The following is a 19,969-nucleotide window of genomic DNA, read 5'->3' on the forward strand; positions in this document are numbered from 1 at the left end:
GAAAAAAATTCTATCCTCAAGTATTAAGCAAAACACAGTTAACCTTGTTTATTCAGTGATCACTAACACTTTGAGGTTTCTCCACATGATTTATTCCTTGTGTTGAAGTTCAGCCATTACAGCCCTGGCTCATAACAGGCATAAAACTGAAGTTCTGGCCATGCTGAAAAGGCTTAGGCAGTGTCTGTCTTACATAATTAAATTTAATGCTAAATTACCGTCTGAGTGTTAACTGACATGTAAGTACATAGTTTCAACATATCAGAAAAAGGAACTCCTGAGTTTAAACAGAAACCTCGAGTCACAGTAGCTGGGAAAAACCCTCTTCATTGACCTCATCTCTGTGGAGTTTTCCTGCCTTCTCCAGCAGGATGTGAAGAGACTTTTTACATAATGTCATCACATGTCCTATTGGATGTGCTCCTCCCTGCATAATCCTGTCTCAAGAGATGTGAATGTCTTCCCCCCATGTAATTCCCCTGAGATAAAGTGGGTTTTCCCCTATAATGTATGTGTTAAGACCCCAAATTTGTTAACCTGGATTTTCCCCTTTTACCTCATCTCTTTAAAGCCTCTAATTGTAATAAGCTGACCCTCTGATGAATATGCAACCCGCCCCCCACGAATATGTAATACCCCAGACCTATAAAACACCAGTTTTCCTACGAATAAAGGATTCCAGTTTCTTGCCCCCAAACTGGGATCATGTTAGTTTATTGACCTCCACAATTTCTTTACTGAAAGGTTGTCCAGGGTTAGAACAGGGAGGTGGTAGAGTCACCATCCCTGGAAGTGTTCAAGAAACGACTGAACTTAGTGCTGTGGATGAGTTGATGTGGTTGTGTTTGGTCAAAGGTTGGACTTGACGATTTTGGAGGCCTTTTAAAACCCTCATGAGTCTGTGATTCTAAGATACACTTGTCAGTTCTGCTGTTATGATTTTGTATTGACAGTCCAGTTCTAAATTAAAATTTTATTTTTTTATTGTTTTTTTACTTCAGAGGAGGTATTCATCAACCTCAGTGCCATGAACCCTAAAAGACCATAAAAAGCCCTAAAAGTCCACCAAGATTATAAGTAGTATCACACTATAAGCAGATACAAAACATTAGTGTCTACTCACCTTCCAGCAAATTAAAATGACACGGATAGCAAAACAGTTGTGCAATCATTCTCATGGTGCAACCTTCCATTGACCTCAAAGGAAGTTTTGTTCAATAAAACACTATGTCTATTCAAAGAGTAGGGAAGAAAAAAGGAAAGGAACCCCAGAGAGTGAATATAGTAAACCAGAAGTAAGTTATAAGTGCTTGTTTATAGCTATTTTGCTGAGTTGTCTGTTCCAATTAAAGGATTTTTTTAAAATTTAATTAAGTTCAGCTAAAGATTGTTGTTTCCCCTCCTCAGCTCTTACTTACACAGTCAGATGAAAGAACAATTTAAGCAACACACCACATGGGTACATGCTACCCAAATACATGATCCTAAGGTATTGTTTGTACACAGACACACATATATGAATACACACCCATACATGTATAAATACTTATGTACAATACTACATACACATGCTGCTTTACCAACACACTATTGCATCACAGCAATTCCATAATGCTGACTTTCTCATTGTCTCTAAGCATAAATTATTTCCATTTAAAGCAGTGTCATTGGCAACCAACATCAACCATCAGTTGACACACAGGGATATGGCTTTTGCTGATTATCAAGTGGTTTTTTTCAGTTTACAAATATGTGGGAACACTGACTGACTTTTGACACTGAAAATGAGTGACATACTAATTGTATGTGTGTAACTGCTGTGATGTGGTGCATACTGCTTTAACAGAAAAATCTCAGCAAAAAGAAAATGCAGAGTTTTTACTCAAGAAAATAAAGACATTTCCTGCTCCAAAATAGACATTTTACACTCTATCTAGTGAGAGATACAGGCCAGTGGCAGTTATTTGTCTGTCTTTTATTACAACCTTTACTGTTAAAGAACTATTGGCTAGAAAATAAGCTGTAAGCTGAGTGCAGCTAGGAATTTCTCCATCTTCTTGTTTATGTGTATCCACTTATACTCAGAGGTTTTTGTAAACATTGCTCATTATAAGCGATTTCCCTGAAGAAATGTCATTTTCAAATGAATATTTAAATGCAGCTTTACTTTTTGTTCCCTTTTCACAGAAGACTTTTTCAGTAAGAATTGGAATGCAAAGGACATATAGGCAGATGCAAACAGGTCACTAGAAAATGTAAAAAGAAAAAGAAAAACAGAAATAGAAACTATTTTGCTGTATGAATTGGTGAATTAACAGACTAATCTAACACTACTACATCTCACATTGTCAGCATTGCTGTTTCAGGGTTTTATACCTAGGTTATTTATAAATGGATCAAATTAACCCTTAGTCACCCCAGGCATGATTATTTCTTTTGGCAACCTCAACATCAATAAAATCAAACTCAGCAAATATGTCACGTGTGCTACCCACCCTTTAACAAAAGATGGCTTTCAAAAACTTCAGGTATGTAGTGTGTTTTTTAAACTCAGATACCACCACAGCTGTCTATGTAAGAAAGAAAAGTTTCTTCACATTCTTCATAATGCAAAATAGAGCACACTCTGTGTAGGGGTATGTCTTTATCACTCAGTCCCCACTTTCTGTAACATTTTTGGGTTTTTTTCTTGAAATTCAGGAGACTAAACCAACAACTTTCCTTAACTGGCTGTGTTCAGGCACCATAGACTATCACAAATATTGCTGAGGTACAGATAGATTTTTGTGCTATTCGTAATCATGTTAGAAGTCTTTGGATGGAAACTCTGGAGAAGTTCCAAATTAGTCATATTTGCAGGTCACCTTGTCACATGTCCAAAGCACTTGTAAGGAACACTTTTGAAGGGACTGATTCATAACTATTATGAGTCTTATATTGTGGTCAATATCATCTGGAGGGTTACCAAAGCCTGTTCAAGTAAAGTACAAATGTACAAATTGTTCAAGTATTTTGACATTTGCTTTGGCTCTAGTTCGGAATCTCTGTCCTGTCAGAGGGTTTTCTGGCTACCTCTGTTCGTAATGCTACTGCATTATGTGGCCTTTTCAGGTTGCTCTGATCTTTTATTTCCTTTTGCCAGGTACAAATATAGAAACAAAAAAGGAGGTAAAACTGACCACGGTAAAATTTTGACCACGATGAGCAAAAACACAGCATCACAGTTCAAACCCAGACAGGAACATTTTGCTAAGAACATGAACTGAAGAAGACTCCAGACTACCAGTAGAGTATTGTCTAAAATAAATTTTTTGCAGTATGATGAAAGATATAGATGACGAAAGCTTAAAAAAGTCAGATTGATATCCAAGGTCATGGTGATGCACTGTTGGCAATTTATCCAAAGAGGCATCATAAGAAAATGTGTGGAAAGGCAAATTGCTGAACAAAACATAAAGGTGGCTGATGCAGAGCAGCACTGGGGAGACACACCTGAAGACCACAGAAGACAATTGAACAAATTTACAATTTGGAAAATAAGAAATCACCATATATTATCTTCACTACTTTATCTTCACAGCTACCTTATTGAGATTTTGACATTACAAAATATAATTTCAGCACTATAATGTGCTCTAAGATGATATGCTTTGGTATATTCAATATGTTCTGAAGAATAACTACAACTGAAGAACTCAGACAAATCATTCACAAAGTAGATAAAGCTACTTGAATAAAAACAAGAAGGCCATGGGGACAGACAAAGGTTATATATGGTACATATACATGTATAAAATGTGTATCTATATCTATATCTGTCTATTGATATATCTAATGTGTATATGTGTGTATGTATACATATATATGTTATATGTGTATACACATATACAAAATATATGTACATACATATATGCATATACATTGTTCACTCAAAGGCACCATATATATGTATGTGTGTCTATATATATATATAATATATGCATATATTATATATATAATTAGGTCTATAAATTTGAGACTTAGTGGATAGCAGTTAGAAAGCAGACTACAGTGGAGATATATTTTGCACTATTCAGAGGTATTTTTAAGAACTGAAATGCTCTGTATTTTTAAGAACTGATGGTGGCTGCCCCATCCTACTTCTGTAAAACTCTGGAGTAGAGCTCAGGAGCTGTGCTTTTGGGGATTGACCATCTTCTGTTGTCAGCTCCCCAAAGTGTGAGATTGGACCATATCTAAAGCATACATAGCACGTCTGAGCTCATCCAAGGCAAATTAAGATGGATACCGTCAAATTTAGAACAAGACAAAATAATTATAACTTTTATTAAAAGAAATTAATCAGGCTGAAAGACTGTTTGAGGTTGTAAAAGACAGCAAGAAGATCCTGATTCACTGCCCTTTCCAACCAGCAGCTTAAATCATGAACTGTCACCACCCTCTGATTAGAAAGCTGCCAGTTTTTGTTAAAGCTCATTTACTGCTTCAAGATGCAGATACTGAGATGGAGAGCAAGAGTGATCTTGCCTTATTAGTCTGGAACAATCTTAGAGGATTGTATGGCCAAGCAAAAAGTATTTTTAAACTTAATGGAAGAGGTATTTTTGCAGTTTTGTTCTGATCTTCTCTTTATTTAAGAATGAAAAGACATAAAAACAGCAGTGAATTTTGATGACTTTACCAAAATCACCTCAAATCCTCAATGAAAAGAGATAGACTATTTTGTTCTGTAAATTGACTGCATATAAAATTACATCGACCCTGTCCTCGTTAAGGTTAATTGTTGATAATGGTGTTTCACTGACAATATCAAAGATAAATCAGAGAGGAAAGAGTAAACGAGAGATAAATTAAAATGCCAGGCCAGAATGCTGCATTGCAGGAAACTCACTAAAAAGGATTTGAAACTGCTGTGTTTTATTTTGAAGGATCACTCCAGACAGTTCCTTTAATCCTCATAACATGAGGATAATATTGTTGGTTCATTTTCCTCTTCATTATTATGTCTAGTTGAGGATATTTTACTTTTAAAAGTGACTAAATGTTTTCAAAGTAATCTAAATAAAAATTGGTTGAGATATTTAGATAGTCTTTCCTGCTATGGACCTAGCTTGTACACTGTACCCTAAAATTCTAAATTACTTCCCAATTTCCTCATGACTGACGGAGAAAACTCATTTAGTTGATGACTACTGAGACCTTCAACAGTTCAGAACATAAAGGTAAGCTTATCCTCCTGCCCCAGGATTTGGAAGAGGTTTTTGTCCTACGAAATATTTGGGGACAACCAGGTCCAAATTCCATTACATCAACAAAAAGTACTGTTTTTTCACTTGCAGGCACTAGAGACATCCAAAATTTTGTGCTGTTCACATGAAGGACATGGTGGACTGTGTTAATTTCCCTGACCTAACAACCAAATATCCCCACACATCACAATTCCCAATTGCACGAGCACTCCCAGGGTGCCAGTGATGTCTACTGTTCTTTTATGCCCTCCTCTGCCCTGTTTGCACATCACCAGGTAACCCTGATGCCCAAAAAGACGCAATGGAACTGTTTAGAGACAGAATTTAGCCTTTAAACAGCAAGGTATTTATTCAGGCAACGCTCGAGAGCAGCTAGCTTGTGCTGGACAGACTTGCTCTCCCTTCTCAGTGAAAAGACATGATTATATACCATTTCTACGGGGATTACAACATTTTCACAGGCATATTCATATAATTGCAACATTTGGTTATAATATTTATAATAGGCAGAGTCTGGGCGTAGTCTGGGGTGGAGTCATCTTTTTGGGGTGATGTTCAGTGGTTGTTCCTGTTTCTTCAGCCTCATGGGGTCGTATTTTCACTCTTCTTCCTCAGCTGAACTCTTCAACTTTCTTGATTTTCACTGACTCCATGGTGAATTTTGCAAGATTTTGGACTCAAGCCCCTATTTCACCCCTTATCTATTCATGTTCTTACTCTATCTTTATTTATGTAGGTGTGTGAGCATTCTTTTGGCATACGGTACCATCTAATCTGTCTCTGAGCAGGAGACATCCTTCTGAGCAGGAGGGTCCCCAGATCAGTATTCAGAGTTAACTCTTTAGGCCCTAGCTCCGTTTCAACCCCACATTTGGTGCAAGGGGAAATCTGTGTTATATCCCCTTGTATAACATGCAGTGCACCATTAGATGCTGAAATCCGAAAGAGCTCTGCACACTTGATACACGGGATCAAAACTGTCAAGCCACCTTACTTTCCTGCATTAAAGTTCCTTAAATAAGTGAAGTTGAGCCTTTATGTATATCAGGAGCTTTGCAGTTCTTAAGGTCGAATAGCACCTGGATCACACAGAAGCCAAGTGGGATCAGGAGAAGTTGACCTTTACCAGGTAGGGCCTTTGTCTGGCACTTACTCGTAGCACTACAGCAGCAACCAAACTCAGAAACACCAGCAAAATTAGGTTTGCAGTTCTATCTCCCTCTGTAGTGGGCTGTGATTTTGAGAGTGTACTGTTTGTTTCAACTGGGACTCGTGAGACTACATTAAGATGTCACAGAAGCTCCATTACTTCTCCTGATTTCCGCCTTCTAGGCCTCAGACTGTTAAAATTAAATTTCAGGCGAGGAGGTTGGTGGAGGGGAAGGAGGGGAAGGTTGAGGAGCATTCAGAAAAATTATCCTCTGGAGGGAGGAGAGGCAAGATGATTAAATAGCTTCCCTTCAGCTTTTGTTGCTACGATTCTATACTCTGGAGAGTGAATAATTTGAAAAAGAAAATCTCTGTATCCCAGAGGGAGAACATCCTCCTCAGACTCAAAGTTCATGACCAACTCAATTCTCTCCACCTTATAGATTTTTGAACATACTTCCTAAACATTTAATTTCACCATTTGTTAAGATCATTAACATCAGGTTCTGTCACCTGAATTCTTATGAAATATCTAGAAAAAAAGCTGTACCACAAATGGTTCTGTGGTCTGGACAGAAGTTAAATTTTACTGCTTCGTGTTCAGCTTGAGGAGTCAGTTAGGAATCATTTCCTATTTAAGGAGACTAATGAATGATTTTCACTCTGAACAGCCAAAAAAAAAAAGAAAAAAAAAGTTAGGGTGGGAATATTTTTCTTTTCATTCTTACAGTAGAATATCTTGATCTGGTAATGCTTTTCCTCAAAATACATTGAAAAATGAATGGGGTTTTTTTTTAGGTTTTTTGGGTATGTATGATCAGAGAGATATCTAACAAAAAACCGAAATGGACAAGAAGGTTTTGAATTCAAAATTATGCTCTGCTTGTCACCTTGAATGATTCTGTAATTCTGCCTTTTCACTCAGTTTCTTCTTCAGAGGGAATGTGGAAATGTGTTGTATGTTATAGACACTGAAAGGGATTGATCATTTAGAACAGCTCATAACTTACTTTCCCATCTGTGCTTTGTTGGCACTTTCATATACGAACAACAGAACTCAGCTTCTAGGAAAAAAGTTTCTTTAAGGAAGAAAATATTCCACACAGTTTTGTATTAAAAAGTATTTGCCTTGGTCACTGTCATGAGAAAAATTTCTACTTCCCCAAAATGAGCTCAAGTTTTCATATTCTTTTTATAAAGGTTTTCCCGTCAAAGACACTGTAGAAGCATTTATTTTTTGCTTCCTGCCAGTCAATATATTGATTTCTTTGCATTTACAGTATGTTTCACACGGACAAGCAAGCCTAAATATTCAAATTATTGAAAAAGAAAATGTATATTGTAGGTTTTGAAGAGTTACTTGTAGCATGAGGGAGACGAGTCAATAAAATTCATTGCAACACCAACGCTGTGTTTGATGTGACAGCTGTTCCCTTTGCTGCCTCAAGAACTTTGTTTTGACTAGAGCTTAGTAGCAGGTGTTTATGAGCAATAAGGGTGTTGGTAAATTTACTACCTGTTTCTATGGGTAACATAAGTCTCTAAACTTGATTTTTCTTCAGAACTCCTTACTTAGACCATGAAGCGAATACCAAACTGATAGTTTAAAGTATATTTAATAAGTTTTTAAAAGTAATTTTGTGCCTTCTATGATCTAATTAATTTATCTAAATCTCTAGGAAATTATTGACACTAAAGAACAGCATTTGCTGCTGTCTGCACCTGTAAGGTCACTTCCTCGAAGGCAGAAGGAACAGGATTTTTCAGACATACTTGAAGGTGGGTTTGTAATAATACATGTGGGAAAGAGAGCAGTCTGTTGTCTTGTAACACAATTCATCTCTGCTCAAACCTGCTGAGTTTGACTTCTTCAGTCACAGAATTCAGAACAGAATTTCTACAGCACAGCTTGAAAATGTTGCCCTCATTTCGATCAGCTAAGCTACAGGGCAAGGAGAGAGAGATGGAGACCTATAATTGAAAGAGATTTTCATAAAGGTTTGAAGGGCTTGGATGGACCTCTTGGCCTCTGGGATGATGAATGTCACCTTTGTTAATGATCTGAACACCTCCTCAAAGGAGGAAAAGTTCAGCTTGACCTCTACACTCCAGAGAGAGACAAAATCCATCAATGTGAAGCATGAAGGACTGGAGGGACAGAAATTAAAAATCCAGTTGGAATCAAAGCATGTTACTAGTCCCATTTCTCTAAACCACCTTGATTTCCCCCACTGAATGAAATCATCATCTAGGTAACGAAATTTAGTGAGCAATGGAACTCAAAGTTCTTGCAAACCTACAAACAAGTAACAATGTAAAGAGGAGCTGATATTACTCAGAGGAAGAGATTTTTGGGTGAAGGATTAGACATACCATTGATTTGACTGCATATTTTAACTTTTTTTTTCCTCTGTGACCTCTACCTAGCATTATCCTGTGTCAACTAATTGCCTGTAATTGCCAAGATGTTCCAATCATCCTTTCCTTTTTTTGAAGAATGACAAATGTGATGTATCAAGAATGCTGAATAAAGAAAAATATTATAGTTTAGCACTGCTGATTTCCTCCTACAGTTAGGGTGTACTATTCCAGCAAACTAGTGACAGCTTTGACAACACTGTACAGGTGAAGGACTAAATTTCCAAAGGTTGTTCTTTAGACCTGTATTTGGAACAAACAGGATTCGAGGTAGCATTTGCTTGCATCTGATCATGACAATGCACTTCTGAGTATTCAGGACACATAAGTATGGAAAACTTCAACAATATATTAAAAGAAATATGCATGGATTAATGGACAGATTTTCCATTAGTATCAAGCATGAAGAATAAGCAAGAACTACTTTGTACATGTTTCTGTGTCCTGTTTAGGCGACGTGACACCAGCAAGAGCAAAGTCAAATCTACCCTTTTTGTCAAAACTGCTTTTTGAGGGTCTTTTGACTTGAGGCATTGTAGTAACAAGTCAGTTTAATATTTGCCTTCTAGGATTAGCATTCCTTCCAAAAGAAGGTATAGTATAATATGTGACATGATGACATAAATAAATATTTTGTAACTGTAGATATATTTATTATGGTATTACAAGGCTCAGAGTGAACTGGTAACACGTAAAGACTGATGACTTTTATACTTCTGTGCAAGAATGATGATGATCTCTCCTTGTATCCTTTGATGCCTTCTTCACCCTTAAAGATCTCTGAAGTAAGGATAGTGAGGAATTTCACTGGTGATAGTATATAAACCTAATTGAGCAGAGAAAACTGAAGCCAGGTAATATGTCTCACTGTCTTTTAAGTATCATTTTTTTGTTTAGAGGTTAATTGTTTTACCCTAAAACCTAAAGCAAAAGCTAAACATCAAAATGAGGAAGACAGAGAGGGAAGGTTTTTATTTCAGACTTTCCCCGTAGGCAGCTTTTAATCACCAAGTACTGACATTTTAATTTAAACAAAATAATTACAAGCAAGAGGTGAGTGAACCTTTTTGCATGCAGTAGAGTCACACTTTCCTTAGTTCTAAAGAAGAGAAATTTCAGCTATTTATAATTGATCAAGTCCATAAATACTGCTATATTTCCTTTTCTTTAGGAAAACTAAAGGAGTTTCATTTTTAAAGAATGAACCCCTACATTCACTAATAAAAAAGGTGAATTAACAAACCCCACCCAGTGCTGGCTATCACCTTCAAAACACGACCCAGCTTCACGAGGCTCAGCCTGGGGCTTCCTGAGCCCATTTTCATCAAGGCAAAAAAAAAAAAAACCTTTTGAAGGGCTAATACCATTACCTTGTGAAAGACACAGACAATGTCACTTACACAGGCAACACAGACTGAAACTATGCCAGTTAAGAAAGTCGAAACAAGAAACAAAACTGAAATTTTTAAAGCAGCAATATTAAATCAAGAGAAAATCACCAGGTATCAGGGATATAAGAGCTGGAAGACTACTACTGCCAGGGGAAGGACCATCCCACCTCAAGGAACAAAAGATCATCATTTACCTGCCTCACTGCCAAGTGTAGAGCCCTCAAAAAACATAGTTATTATGAACCTGGCAGAACTTACTGAAGTGCCACATTGCATGATCCTTGTTGCAAGTGCAAGTGTGCACTCAGGAAAATGGAAAAAAGTTCAAATCACAGCTAGGAGTTGCAAATATGGTTTCAGAGTACATAGTTCCCAAATAAGTCCACTGAAACACCTTGATGTTTCTCAGCGTGGTGGGAAATCAGGTAAGGAAAGTAAAATTGTAAATTCCCCTCTTTGGACTTGTCAAGCATCCTAAACATGACAGGCCACAATTTATATGCTACCAGCATGAACCATCACAACACTGAGTACACTGTCATACCTCACTGACTGCAAGTAATATCCAAATACACATGAAAAAAGAGAGAAGAAAAAGAAGAAACGGATGGTAAAAGCAGCAAAATTATTTCGTTTTCCTCTGGAAGGGATTTTCTTATTGAAATTAAAGACAGAGCCAATTTTGCATGACAGTGCTAGGAGAAATGCCCAGATATCACATAACATTAAATTAGGGGAAAACTGGCCAGAATTCATAGACAAATTGAAGAAGTGCTAGAGACCTTCTCAGGAGCAGAGACTTGCCAGGCCAACAACATCCCAGTAACCACATCAGTCACATCAAATTTAGACATAGATGAAGTAAAACTGGGGCTAGTGGTGAAAAAAATTATTAGGAATAGGGTGGCTTTTGAGTAGAGAAGAGAAAAGAATCAAAGTTGACGGGAGAAGAGTAAGCACAGGAAATAGGATATAAAGGGACTTGAAAGGTGTTAGTCACCCATAATCAGGATGCTGGTCAGTATTGCTTGTTTGGCTGACACCTTTGACTGACCAACACAGTCTGTTCTATCCTCTTATTAGATTATTTCATAGAATCATAGAATCAGGGATGGTGACTCAACCACTCAACCTCTTCCCTGGGGAGCCTGGTGCAATGCTTGACAGCCCTCTCAGTAAAGAATTTTTTCCTAATATTCAATCTAAACCTACTCTGGAGCATTTTGAGAGTTTTCCCACTTATCCTGTCTCTTGTTACTTGGGAGAAGAGACTGTCTCCTTTCAAGCAGCTGTAAAGTGCAATGACTCTTTCCCTGAGCCTCCTTTTCTCTGGGCTAAACAACCGCAGCTCCCTCAGCCTCTCCTCACAAGACTTGTGCTCCAGACTCTTCAGCAGCTTCATTGCCCTTCTCTGGACACACTCCAGCACTTCTATGTCCTTCTTGCAGTGAATGAACTAAAAAAATGATCACAGCATTCAAGGTGCATCCTCACGAGTGTTGAGTACAGGGGGATGATTGCTAATTTAATCCTGCTGGACACACTATTTCTGGTACAAGCCAGGATTGCTTTGGCTTTCTTGGCCACCTGGGCACACTGCTGGCTCATGTTCAGCCTCTGTTGACCAGCACCACCAGGTTCTTTTCTGCTGGGCTTCTTTCTATCCACTCTTTCCCAAGCCTGATGTTGTTGTGACCCAAGGGCAGGACCCCGCACTTCGCCTCATTGAACCTCACACAATTTGTAATGACTTTCCTAATTGTGGTCTCAATTCTTTGTGTAAATGTGCAAGATACTGGTGTACTTCAAAGTGACCTACCCAGCAAACCAGACAATAGTTCTGGGCCAGCTGCCAGGGAGTCCCACCAGGGTTTGGGTGCAAGACATTAATAAACTTTAAGCTGGACTTGCCAGCAAGGATAACAAGAGGTGTGAGGACTGTATGCTGGAAAGAGTAGGGACCCAAGGGCTGTGTGCCTGAGGAAAACCACATAAGAGATTGTAGATACATTTCAGTACAGATCTACCAGGCAAATTAATGGTGAGGATGATCTCTTCTGGGAACTTTGTGTTTATGTTAACTGCTATCTGTGTGTACGTGATGCCTGTAAAATAACTATTCTGTCTTGGTCTTAGTGGTAAACTGAGTCTGCATAATTTACATGTGCCTAGTGGGAGTACGGCCCCAGACTCACTGTTGTCTGGACCCAGGGCTAGGGATCCACAGCATCTCCCCATCAGTGAAGGACTGGGAGGACTGACATCTGTGATCTAATTGTCCCAGAATGCAGCAACTTTTCATCTGCATGACTGGGGAGGAAAACTCCCCCCCTGGGTGCACTGAATTCAACCTAAACTTAACAATAACAGATTTTAAAAGATGCTAAGCAATGATTCCACGCAGATCTGCTCTGCAGGTTCAAATTTGTTATAAAACTTCTGAGGGTGGGACACCTGGACACTGATATACTGGCAGTCATAATTCACCCTATCACAGTAAGCATGGATTTTACCTCATGTAAACTGGCTAATTTATGAATTTATGAAACAGATTTTTTTTGTTTCGATTCATGGTTCATCAGATTTGTTCTATAAGCATGCACTATCAAATTTGCAAAAGAATTGCAGCTTAGGACAACAGCACTTTATACATACCAAGATTTCACAATATGTTATGATTAACAAATGAAACAAAAGAAAAGGGGAGGGGACAAGATTGACTGTTAGTTTACCTTTGCTGATTGAGAAATCCCTACATGTCCCTAGGTAAGCAAAGTAGCAAAAGTAGACAACCATTTCTGGTAGCAAATCTACTGACACTGAGGCAGAGCTTTCCAGCTGGTCCCTTCTCAGCCTCTGAACAACCACAGGTATTTTAAACTTCAGTTTGTTCTTTAATTGCCAGTCATAAGAAATATAGTAAAATGGAAATGATCAACTGAAAACAGAAAGCAGCTAACCCATTAAATGCAAATGAATGAGATACCCATGGCACATTAAGTAGCATTAATATTGGTAATTTTTTTTTCCACCTTATCCTGAAGAGGCCCATATCTCAGATAACAGCTGACAAAAGACAGAAAAAGGGCAGCATGTTCTTGTGTCAATAGACAATCACTAGATGGCATTTGCAGAGTTCATACTAGGTCACTGTCAAATTATTACATTACATTTTCTTTCCAAATTTGCCCTTCCATAGAAGTGTCACTACTACCTGATATGACAGCTCTCTGCTAACAAATACACCCCTCATTCATAGTCTAAGAATAAAATGAAAACTTCTGTTGCTAGGGTATGGATAAGAAAGCATTGTGGCTTCTGCTCACTGCACATTTTTGTTAAGTTACTTGGTCTGTCACGTGCCAGGGTACCGAAAGGATCCCATACTAAGCATCTTAGTATGGATCATAATGGGTTTTTTATTATTTTTTTATGATCTAGATTTTTCATATATCCTTATTCTTCAGTTCTTGATTATCTTCCTCAGCCTAAAATAAGTTTTTCTTCCTGGGCAGCCTTGCTTCCAACAGATGTGACACATCATGAATAGTAAGAGATTCCTTCCTATTCCTCTATGTGATGCTACCACTGCCTTTTTTTTAAAAAACAAAAAAAAAGGTAAACTGTAAAGATTTCGAATGAGGTCATAGACAGCGTAGAGTTACTGGCTAATAAAGTCCTGTGTGGTTGATACAATACAAAGGACTGAAAACTTCAACTCACTTCTCCTAATGCTTCATAAATAATGAACACTCTTGGTGACAGACTCATTAGTTGCACAGCAGTTTTTTAGTATCATATTCTGTTTTCCTCACTCTTAATACTCTGTCCCAAGCTAAAATGGTTTATTCCTGAACTCTATCACAGTAGCACCAGCCTGTATGCTTCTTCAGCTTAATATGAATCATCATCATGGCCGGGCTTCGCAAACAAAGATTTGGGAAGGGCTCTACCCACGTTTGTTACAAACACACTGGTGGCTAAAAAGGCCAATACAAGATAGACATGTCCAATTGCAAAAGGCACAGCAGAAAGACTCCTTAGGTGGTAAATTCTGCAAGACACGATTCTTTCTGCGTTGTCTTTTCTCCTCCAGAGTGATCCTGCGTGCGCTCTCAAAAACCGAGAAACGTATTAGAAATAAGTTAAAATTGTAAATCAGATATTCCGAAACTGTATCAGGTAAGTTGTCCAGCTTTTTTTTTCCTCAGCTGTCTGGTAAACATTATGCTCAACCAACTCTTAGATGTTCAAGAAGGACAAAAGTTAATAGAGCAGAGAAAAACCTTATTGAAGTGTCAGTATTTAAGAGGACAAATAGGATGAGCAAGGTAATTGAAGGAAGACATAAATCTCAAAATAACAAGATGGCCAGTGAGAGTTTCATTCAGACTTTGATGACTGTAGTATAGATAATGCCAATCAGCACAAGTCTGGGGGAAAGCAAACCTGGTGAAATAAGGTAGATTTTTTTCCCTGATGGGAATATAAACTCAGTTGACAAGATTACTGTGTTAATCCAATAGTTTTCTATAAAGCATTTTGACTTGGTGCTGCATGACATGGCAAGTTAGTGCTCTGAATGATATACAGTTATCACATTACATTATAAAGAGTAAACCAGCTAGTTCATGAATCTTAAGCATGCAACTGCATAACAACAACAACAACAACAAAAAAGTAATTTCAGAAGTTTCTCCAGAGACTGTTACTTGGTACTGTGCTATACAACACTTTTCTTTACTGAAAGCATCACAAGCCTTGTGACTGTGATAATGAGTTAGGACAGGTGACAGGTCTGAATCTCTCTCTACCCACATGGGGTCAAACTGTTTTTCAGCAGAACCAGAAGTAAAAACACAGTCCATGCACAAGATGGTTGACTTATTGCAAAGAACAACAGAGAAAAGTCTCAAAGGCAGTCACCTAACCATTACACCCAGATAGTACATATTTTCCTGATATATATATCTCAGGAAAAGAATTTTGCAGGCTAAAATACCCATACATTTTACACTGTTGTGCTGCAATTACACTGGCAGTTCTAACACTCATAATGTAAAAGATTTGCTTGTTTTTTAATGGAGAAAACTCAGAATAGTCACAAAAAATGACAGATATTAATGTGTTCTCTGTAGTACTGTAGTCAAGCAACCAATGGAAACATGTTAATGTTAATCAAAGAACTTTAAAAACTGGAAATGAGCCTGGAATAATCCTGACTTTCTTCTCAATAGATTTATGCTTACAGCATTCCTGGAAAATTCCTTCCTCCAAGACACAGTTCACAGGTTTTCCAGGTATATTACAAGCATTATTTTTGCTTAAAAATTTTATTGAAATATTTTCCTAGTATTTCAAGTTGTCATAGGGGTGTTTAATTCAAGACACCACTTTTTATCTACTGAAAACATTGTTCATTTTTTCTTAGGACCAACACTTCTTATGTATGAAGACAATCTCAACCTTTTTTTCTTTTAAGTCAAATATACCTTCTTTCCTCATGAATTTTAGGAAATCAACTGTCCCTACTAATTCATTGAAGTCATTTCAACGTAGGCACAAACTTATCATATGCAATATCCCAAATATTTTTTGCTGGAAGACAGGTAGGGATTACTTGTTCTGGATACTGTGTTTGTCTTGTCTGCTTTGGTACTCCCCTTTCTGAGATAGAACACCAGTTCCCCACTCACTTCTTACTTTGTCAGCACCACTTTGAGTTCTGTTGTGCTGGTGCTCCCCTCACATAGTGTTACCTTGAAATCTAATAAGCATCCATCACCTATGCCAAAAACAGACCCTGCCTACTTTGGTTTTTACATGAAAGCAGAATAGAGCCCTATAATAGTTCTGTTTTTTGATGTGTAACTGTCCATTAGTCCATTAGTCCCACATTAAAAGAGGAATTCTATTTGTGGTGTTTTAGCTTGTTCATTTAAGGAGTATCTGAAATAACTGTGTAAAGTGTTATATTGCCTTGATGTACCTAAGATCAAAGAGCAAGAAGTAAAAGCTGTGAAAACAAGTCCTTGAAACAAGGATCAAAAAATATAGACTATTAGCTGCCTAAATATATTTACCACCACCTTATTTAATAAAACAACACATGCTTTGGTAAAAAGCACTTTAAGTGAAACAATCCAAGTATAACAAACTCCTAAATATGAAGCTGCATAAGGTCATACTGATTCTAGCTTAGGAATCTGTATGAAAATCAATTTACACGCAAAGATACCCAAAGAATTATTTCCAAAAATAGTGACAAATTACTCTGAAACTAGTATGTTACCAAAGCTTTGTAATTGTTTGATAGGCATTCTTAGTCAACAAAACTACATGACTACCTTAATACTTAGCTATTCAGTCAAGTTTTGGCAACACTTCAAAGTGATGGTTGAACAATGAATATATAAATACTATAGAAATTAATCATTATGATACATTTTCATTTATTAGAAAGCCTTAAAAACTATTTCTAGAACTATTTTATAGAGACTGTGTAGAACACTGAAACCCACTCCATGGGATATGGAATAAAAAAAAGGATTTAGAAGATGAAACAAAAAATTCCCCGAGTCATGCTTTAGAGTAATTCATGGCATTATGTATAGCTGACATTTCTCACAGTCACATTTTCATACCATTCTGAGACAACTTAGAATCTTATTTAAAACACTTTTTAAAAATTATTTAAAAGAAAATCATAATCATCCTACACATTCCAATAGTCAAAGAACTAGAGCAGTGTAATGTTTAGGAAAAAAAAATGCTCACTAATACTCATGTCAAGTGAAGTTTTATTACAAGTTACTCTTATCCAGGTGAGTTTACCTGTCTAATGAGATACAGGGTAGCAAATATGTCATATGAAATCAAAGCCACATACATGGAAACAGAGCTGAGCAGTTCCAAAAGGCAATCAGTGGGGGAAGAACTAGTAAAAAAAAAGTAATTTCTTCCATTCCCTTTTCACATTCTGCGGTGCTTTCTCAGACTCTTCTAATTCCACTTGAAGAGTGAAGATATCTCCCATATGTCATTGTGTCTTCTCTGAGACCCTGAAGGCGTCTCTGTACCGAATAACTGCCAGAATAACCTCGGGGCTTTTTTTTTTCTTAAAATCTTTCTTAACTCATCTGCTGAATAACAGCAAAAATATATCAGGTGTGACTTCATCTTTCCAGAGAGAGGTGCTCTCAGGCCCCTAAATATCATCTCTACCATTATGTCAACAGCCCTGAACCAAAGAGCAGTGAGTGATTGCTGCAGACAGAGTTCAGTAGTTCACGAAGAAGAGGGTTTGCTGAAGAAGGTCTATGGTGTCAGTTAAACAACCCTCAATTTACAATATCTCCCTCTCTATCTCCCTTCTGAAACATTTCCACTTGAAAAAATGAAACTGTTAAAAATAAAAAAAAAGTTTTTAGCCTGGTGTGTGCGCTGGGAGGAAAGTGATACCTTTCAAGTAACAAACATTCCATCACACTACCTCAAGAAATTCCTTTAATAGCATAGACCTGAAACCTCTAATCACAAAAATCATTATCCACACTGTGTTTAATGAAAAGGAAAGAGTTTTTTTTTTAGCTAACGCCTTCTAAAGGATTGCATACATAAACTCAAACATGTTTTTTCAAAGAAACAAGTACAGTAAGTTGTAGCACAATTTCTTTCCTCAGCAGAAAAATCTGTTAAGAAGGAAATAAATAATTTACAAACACAAGTCTCTTGTACTATTGTATCTTGGAAGCCATATGGGGATTCACTTGAAAGCAGACTCCAGGGGACTAAATATTTTCACAATGTGTTCTTTATTCTGCATACAGAACAAAGGAAATCATTACCAGAGACAAAAATAAGACAAGAATTGTCATGATCTCTACTAAAAGTTTTCCAAAGTCCAATATTCCCACAGCTCTCATGCCCTAGTGTCATAGAATAGAATCACAGAATATCTTGAATTAGAAGGGACCCACAAGGATCATCAAAGTCTCTCTGTTCTTTACAGACACCTGGAGAACTGCGATCTGGATAAACTGTTGTATCATGCTGTTAGGAGGAAAGCAGGACAGAGTGAGGCAACATAGCATAATGAAATATAGAAACCAAATTACCACTCTTTGTAGTGACACCATCTCCATGACTGGAAGGGAGCAGAAAGGAAGAAAAATATCACTTAACCAGGATGGTGAGCGATGACAAATTTAAGAAATATGCTCCATCAGCCTGCCTGCTGACACCTGTATTTCACAGGCAGAACTGAACTTGACCAAGACTTTTTCTAGAAAAACTTTTGACAACATTACTGCCTAAAAAGGCTGAGTGTCAGTTTTCATGTCATAGCACATGTAGATCATAAAACCTAGGTTTCAACTAGTTTTAAAGCTTGATTGTAGATTTAGCATTAAAAGCAGAGCTTTACTCAGTCAAACAAAGTAATAATGTCTCACCCATTCTCTAATAGTTCCAGCAAAGCCAGACAACAGCAGCCCTACAGAATTGATGATAACAATTGTGGAGAGGTTAGAAACATGTTCAGTCTCTGAAACCTTTACTGAGACCTTGAAGGCCAATGTTTCTCAGAGTCCAAAAATGAGAAGATAACCTACCCTGACCTGTAAACTGCCTTTGCAGTGTCTCAGCATTTCCCATTAATTCTCTCATGAGAAGTTTTGCAAGCAGCAATAGTGAATGTTTTAGCTATGGAATAGTGTAAGGTCATCATGTAGTTTAATCCCACACGCCAACTAAGTATCACACAGCTGCTCTCTCTCACTCCTGCCCCACCCTCAGCAGGACAGGGGAAAGAGAACTGGAAGCGGAAAAGTGATAAAATTTATGGTGCAGATAAGAACTGTTTAATAATAGAAATATAGTGATAATAATAATCATAATAGCAATAATAATAATAGTAGTTTTATTATTTTTATTATTGTTATCATATACTATATACACATATACTATATACACACACTGTAATGAAAAGGAAATTTAAAAAATAAGAGAAATAAAGCCCAAGAAAGACAAATGATGCAAATGAAAACAACTGCTCAGCAGGTAGTCTGCAGTATGGTCTTCAGTTGCACCTAAATGGAAGTGGAAAAAACCAGTCAAGATGGAAAACTGTTTAGTGCAGAGTGTCCATTGCTTTTAGCAGTTCTAATAGCAGAAGCAGCATAAAATACAGGTATGTACTTGTCTGAGAATGTTTTCTCAATATACAATGTATATGTAACTTTGAGGGTTAGTTCCCAGTTCACCTAAAGAGGTTAGCAGAGGTAAAAGTGTTGAATTACACAACATATTACTGTGTGAATTCCTACTGGCTAAATGAATAAATGTGGCTTCATTTTCCAGTATGTCTAATAAGTCACAGAATTCTGATCTTTCCATGCCCCTCTCAAAAATAAGATAATTTAGAAAAAAAATACAAGGCAGAGAGCAACATGAGATCTAAATATAGAATTCCTTGTGCAGGAATATGATTCTGGTTGATTCAAATAACCAGTCTGGGAAAGGTTTTGGAAGAAGGTCAGAGGGAGTGACAGTGTCCTACACAATCAAAATAGCACACAAGTGCCTTCAGGGTTTTTCTTGGTAGGATTAGAGCCCCTGTGAGTATGACCTAGACACACATAACCATTGGTATTTATATTAATTACAGTTTCACATTTGTATATCTAGATCTAATTACAACACGCTAATTAATGAGTCTTTTTCAATGAGAGCTAAATTGTATTGTTTTCCACAAAAGAAAAT

Source organism: Neopelma chrysocephalum, unplaced genomic scaffold, assembly GCF_003984885.1.
Source record: "Neopelma chrysocephalum unplaced genomic scaffold, ASM398488v2 Primary Assembly neopelma1_97017, whole genome shotgun sequence".
NCBI lineage: Eukaryota > Metazoa > Chordata > Aves > Passeriformes > Pipridae > Neopelma > Neopelma chrysocephalum.